This window comes from Oncorhynchus mykiss, chromosome 27, assembly GCF_057628025.1.
Source record: "Oncorhynchus mykiss isolate SJ-2025 chromosome 27, ASM5762802v1, whole genome shotgun sequence".
NCBI classification, from domain to species: Eukaryota; Metazoa; Chordata; class Actinopteri; order Salmoniformes; family Salmonidae; genus Oncorhynchus; species Oncorhynchus mykiss.
The window spans coordinates 35,670,067-35,676,572 of record NC_143048.1 but is presented as its reverse complement, the minus strand read 5'-3'; positions in this window follow the sequence as shown (position 1 = coordinate 35,676,572).

Below are 6,506 nucleotides of genomic sequence, written 5' to 3'. Positions count from 1 at the left end.
TACATAACCATCTGATCATTTATCACTCCAGTGTTAATCTGCATAATTGTAATTATTTGCCTACCTTCTCATGCCTTTTGCACACAATGTATATATAGACTCCCCTTTTTTCTACTGTGTTATTGACTTGTTAATTGTTTACTCCATGTGTAACTCTGTGTTGTCTGTTCACACTGCTATGCCTTATCTTGGCCAGGTCGCAGTTGCAAATGAGAACTTGTTCTCAACTAGCCTACCTGGTTAAATAAAGGTGAAATAAAAAAAAAATAAAAAAACATCTTGTAAGGAATAATGTGGGAATTGAGCAAGTTGAGGTATGGTCAAAACGTTCATGGTCAAAACATATTGATACAACAGTAGCTAAAATGGAGAGAAGTCTGTCCATAATAAACTGCTGCTCTAACTTCACCATCAACATGGCAGGTCCTACAGGCTCTATTTTTGTTGCAACTGGACTACTGTTCAGTAGTGTGACACAGAGGGACTTAGGAAAATTGCAAGGCTCCGTTTTTGATAGTGCAACACTAAGTAACAGTACCTAAGAAATATGATCAGACCTACTTTACATCTTACTGTAGAAAGTATTGTTGAAAAAAAATTTTTTTTTTGCTGTTAAACTTTTGCTGTTAAAATACAATACATAATTTGTATTCTGAATTGGAATACACTGATTGATCACATCACACATATGTAGACCAGAAATCATAATCACAGTCCTAATGAAAGGTGTGTGGCTGGTTGAAGCTTTCAACAATCATTTCTATTCTGATCTCAGTTTTTGACAGTGCAAACCTGAGGTCATGCTCAGCATGGAGTCCCTTTCTGTACTTGTTTTTTTTTAAGTATGCCAGAGTAGAGAACCCTGACTTGCATAGGTATGTGGTGCCAAACTGGATCAGAACATCTATTGTTTTCTCAGCCAGGCAGGAGACTGCTTCCTGCTGTAGATGAACAACCCAGAACTGTGAGTGGGTTTGCCTCAAAAAGCATCTTGTTCCAACCTAGAATTGTTTTCAACAATCATTTCTACAGTAAGATGTACAGTAAGCCTGATAATTTTTCATCTCATATGTACTGTAATTTAGGGTAGCTAGCTAGCTAGCTTGCTTTGGCTAATGTTTGCTACGTAGCTATTAGCTGTGTACAAGGGGATAGTATTATCTGCATTCATGTTATTCTGGATTGTTTTGTTTAGTTTACATTTCAACTAGAATGGATTGTCAGGGGGGAGAAGGAGGGGGGAGAAGGAGGGTGTGGGGAGGAAGAGGGGGGTCAGGGAGGGGGGAGTAGATGGGAGAAGGGGGAGAAGGAGGGAGAGGCGAGGGAGAGGGGAGAAGGGGGAGGGAGGCAGTGTCTGAAAATTATGTGTGGATTTAGGATATTCATTTTCACTGTGTATAACAAATTATGGACTTAATCATGGACTCCTTCAGAAGCTGTAATGAGGACATTAAAGCCAGGGTGTGTGTACGAGACAGACTGCTTATACCCCCCTTGACTGTTGTGAAAAACAGTTGTCAGTTGTCAATAAATTCAATTGCAAACGCTATATATTGTAATTCCAAAGGCAAAGCCAGATCATAGACTTGTATATCTAAAGGGACCAGTAAGACTATAGACCACATTCTAGGCAGCATTTCTTTTTACATTGTATTTTATTTCACCTTCATTTAACCAGGCAGGCTAGTTGAGAACACCTTTATTTAACCAGGCAGGCTAGTTGAGAACACCTTTATTTAACCAGGCAGGCTAGTTGAGAACACCTTCATTTAACCAGGCAGGCTAGTTGAGAACACCTTCATTTAACCAGGCAGGCTAGTTGAGAACACCTTCATTTAACCAGGCAGGCTAGTTGAGAACACCTTTATTTAACCAGGCAGGCTAGTTGAGAACACCTTTATTTAACCAGGCAGGCTAGTTGAGAACACCTTTATTTAACCAGGCAGGCTAGTTGAGAACACCTTCATTTAACCAGGCAGGCTAGTTGAGAACACCTTCATTTAACCAGGCAGGCTAGTTGAGAACACCTTCATTTAACCAGGCAGGCTAGTTGAGAACACCTTCATTTAACCAGGTAGGCTAGTTGAGAACACCTTTATTTAACCAGCTAGGCTAGTTGAGAACAAGCTCTCATTGACAACTGCGACCTGGCCAAGATAAAGCAAAGCAGTTCGACACATACAACATCACAGAGTTACACATGGAATAAACAAACATAAATCAATAATTCAGTAGAAAGAAAAGTCTATATACATTGTGTGCAAATGAGGCTAGATAAGGGAGGCAAGTCAATCAAATTGGCCATAGTGGCGAGGTATTACGATATAGCAATTAAACACTGGAGTGATAGATGTGCAGAAGATGAATGTGCAAGTAGAGATATTGGGGTGCAAAGGAGCAAGATAAATAAATAAATGCAGTATGGGGATGAGGTAGTTGGATGGGCAATTTACAGATGGGCTATGTACAGGTGCGGTGTTCTGTGTGCTGCTCTGACAGCTGGTGCTTAAAGCTGGTGAGGAAGATATGTGTCTCCAGCTTCAGTGATTTTTGCAGTTAGTTCCAGTCATTAGCAGCAGAGAATTGGAAGGAAAGGCAGCCAAAGAGGAATTGGCTTTGGGGGTGACCAGTGAGATATACCTGCTGGAGCGCATGCTACGGGTGGGTGCTGCTATGGTGACCAGTGAGCTGAGATAAGGCGGGGCTAGACCTAGCAAAGACTTACAGTGCCTTGCGAAAGTATTCGGCCCCCTTGAACTTTGCGACCTTTTGCCACATTTCAGGCTTCAAACATAAAGATATAAAACTGTATTTTTTGTGAAGAATCAACAACAAGTGGGACACAATCATGAAGTGGAACGACATTTATTGGATATTTCAAACTTTTTTAACAAATCAAAAACTGAAAAATTGGGCGTGCAAAATTATTCAGCCCCTTTACTTTCAGTGCAGCAAACTCTCTCCAGAAGTTCAGTGAGGATCTCTGAATGATCCAATGTTGACCTAAATGACTAATGATGATAAATACAATCCACCTGTGTGTAATCAAGTCTCTGTATAAATGCACCTGCACTGTGATAGTCTCAGAGGTCCGTTAAAAGCGCAGAGAGCATCATGAAGAACAAGGAACACACCAGGCAGGTCCGAGATACTGTGGTGAAGAAGTTTAAAGCCGTATTTGGATACAAAAAGATTTCCCAAGCTTTAAACATCCCAAGGAGCACTGTGCAAGCGATAATATTGAAATGGAAGGAGTATCAGACCACTGCAAATCTACCAAGACCTGGCCGTCCCTCTAAACTTTCAGCTCATACAAGGAGAAGACTGATCAGAGATGCAGCCAAGAGGCCCATGATCACTCTGGATGAACTGCAGAGATCTACAGCTGAGGTGGGAGACTCTGTCCATAGGACAACAATCAGTCGTATATTGCACAAATCTGGCCTTTATGGAAGAGTGGCAAGAAGAAAGACATTTCTTAAAGAGATCCATAAAAAGTGTTGTTTAAAGTTTGCCACAAGCCACCTGGGAGACACACCAAACATGTGGAAGAAGGTGCTCTGGTCAGATGAAACCAAAATGGAACTTTTTGGCAACAATGCAAAACGTTATGTTTGGCGTAAAAGCAACACAGTTCATCACACTGAACACACCATCCCCACTGTCAAACATGGTGGTGGCAGCATCATGGTTTGGGCCTGCTTTTCTTCAGCAGGGACAGGGAAGATGGTTAAAATTGATGGGAAGATGGATGGAGCCAAATACAGGACCATTCTGGAAGAAAACCTGATGGAGTCTGCAAAAGACCTGAGACTGGGACGGAGATTTGTCTTCCAACAAGACAATGATCCAAAACATAAATCAAAATCTACAATGGAATGGTTCAAAAATAAACATATCCAGGTGTTAGAATGGCCAAGTCAAAGTCCAGACCTGAATCCAATCGAGAATCTGTGGAAAGAACTGAAAACTGCTGTTCACAAATGCTCTCCATCCAACCTCACTGAGCTCGAGCTGTTTTGCAAGGAGGAATGGGAAAAAATGTCAGTCCCTCGATGTGCAAAACTGATAGAGACATACCCCAAGCGACTTACAGCTGTAATCGCAGCAAAAGGTGGCGCTACAAAGTATTAACTTAATTAATAAGGGGGCTGAATAATTTTGCACGCCCAATTTTTCAGTTTTTGATTTGTTAAAAAAGTTTGAAATATCCAATAAATGTCGTTCCACTTCATGATTGTGTCCCACTTGTTGTTGATTCTTCACAAAAAAATACAGTTTTATATCTTTATGTTTGAAGCTTGAAATGTGGCAAAAGTTCGCAAAGTTCAAGGGGACCGAATACTTTCGCAAGGCACTGTATATATGACCTGGAGCCAGTGGGTTTGGCGACGAGTATAAAGCAAGGGCCAGCCAAAGCGAGCTTACAGGTCGCAGTGGTGGGGAGTATACGGGGCTCTGGTGACAAAACGGATGGCACTGTGAAAGACTGCATCCAATTTGTTGAGTAGAGTGTTGGAGGCTATTTTGTAAATGACATCGCCAAAGTCAAGGATCGGTAGGATAGTCAGTTTTACGAGGGTATGTTTGGCAGCATGAGTGAAGGATGCTATGTTGCGAAATTGGAAGCCGATTCTAGATTTCATTTTGGATTGTTAATGTTTAATGTGAGTCTGGAAGTAGAGTTTACAGTCTAACCAGACACCTAGGTACAGTGGGGCAAAAAAAAGTATTTAGTCATCCACCAATTGTGCAAGTTCTCCCACTTAAAATGATGAGAGAGGCCTGTAATTTTCATCATAGGTACACTTCAACTATGACAGGCAAAATGAGAGAAAAAATACAGAAAATCACATTGTAGGATTTTTTTATGAATTTATTTGCAAATTATGGTGGAAAATAAGTATTTGGTCACCTACAAACAAGCAACATTTCTGGCTCTCACAGACCTGTAACTTCTTCTGTAATAGGCTCCTCTGTCCTCCACTCGTTACCTGTATTAATGGCACCTGTTTGAACTTGTTATGAGTGTAAAAGACACCTGTCCACAACCTCAAACGGAGAAGGTACGGTGGGATTCGAAATGGTCGATAATCTCTTTGTTAACTTATCTTTCGAAGACCTTAGAAAGGCAGGGTAGGATAGATATAGGTCTGTAGTAGTTTGGGTCTAGAGTGTCTCCACCTTTTCAAGAGGGTGATGACCGTGGCTGCTTTCTAATCTTTGGAAATCTCAGACGATACGAAAGAGAGGTTGAACAGGCTAGTAATAGGGGTTGCAAGAATTTTGGCAGATCGAAAGAGAGGGTCCAGATAGTCTAGCCTGTCTGATTTGTAGAGATCCAGGTTTTGCAGCTCTTTCAGAACATCAGCTATCTGGATTTGGCTGAAGGATAAATGGGGAGGCTTGGGCGAGTTGCTGTGGTGGGTGCAGGGCTGTTGACCGGGTTAGGCGTTGCCAGGTGGAAAGTATGGCCAGCCATAGAAAAATGCTTATTGAAATTCTCAATTATAGTGGATTCATTGGTGATGACAGTGTTTTACACCCTTAGTGCAGTGGGCATATGGGATGAGGTGCTCTTATTCTCCATGGACATTACAGTGTCTCATAACTTTTTTGTGTTTGTGCTACAGGATGCACATTTCAGTTTGAAAAAGCTAGCCTTAGCTTTCCTAACTGCCGGTGTATATTGGTTCCTAACTTCCCTGAAAAGTTTAATTTCACGGGGGCTATTCGATTCTAATGCAGAACACCACAGGATGTTTTTGTGCTGGTCAAGGGCAGTCAGGTCTGGAGTGAAGCAAGGGCTTTATCTGTTCCTGGTTCTACATTTTTTAAACGGGGCATGCTTATTTAAGATGGTGAGGAAGGCACTTTTAAAGAATAACCAGGCATCCTCGACTGACGGGATGAGGTCAATATCCTTCCAGGATACCCGGGCCAGGTGAATTAGAAAGGCCTGCTCGCTGAAGTGTTTTATGGAGCTTTTGACAGTGATGAGGGGTGGTCGTTTGACCGCAGACCCATTACGGATGCAAGCAATGAGGCAGTGATCGTTGAGATCTTTGTTGAAAACAGCAGAGATGTATTTGGAGGGCAAGTTGGTTAGGATGATATCTATGAGGGTTCCCTGTTTACAGCTTTGGGATTGTACCTGGTGGGTTCATTGATAATTTGTGTGAGATTGAGGGCATCAAGCTTAGATTGTAGGATGGCCGGGGTGTTAAACATGTCCCAGTTTAGGTCACCTAGCAGCACAAGCTATGAAGATAGATGGGGGGCAATCAGTTCACATATGGTGTCCAGAGCTCAGCTGGGGGCAGGGGGTGGTCTATAACAAGCGGCAACAGTGAGAGACTTGTTTCTGGAAAAGTGGATTTTTAAAGTAGAAGCTCAAATTGTTTGGGTACAGACCTGGATAGTAAGACAGAACTCTGCAGGCTATCTCTGCAGTAGATTGCAACACTGCCCCCTTTGGCAGTTCTGTCTTGTTGGAAAATTCTATA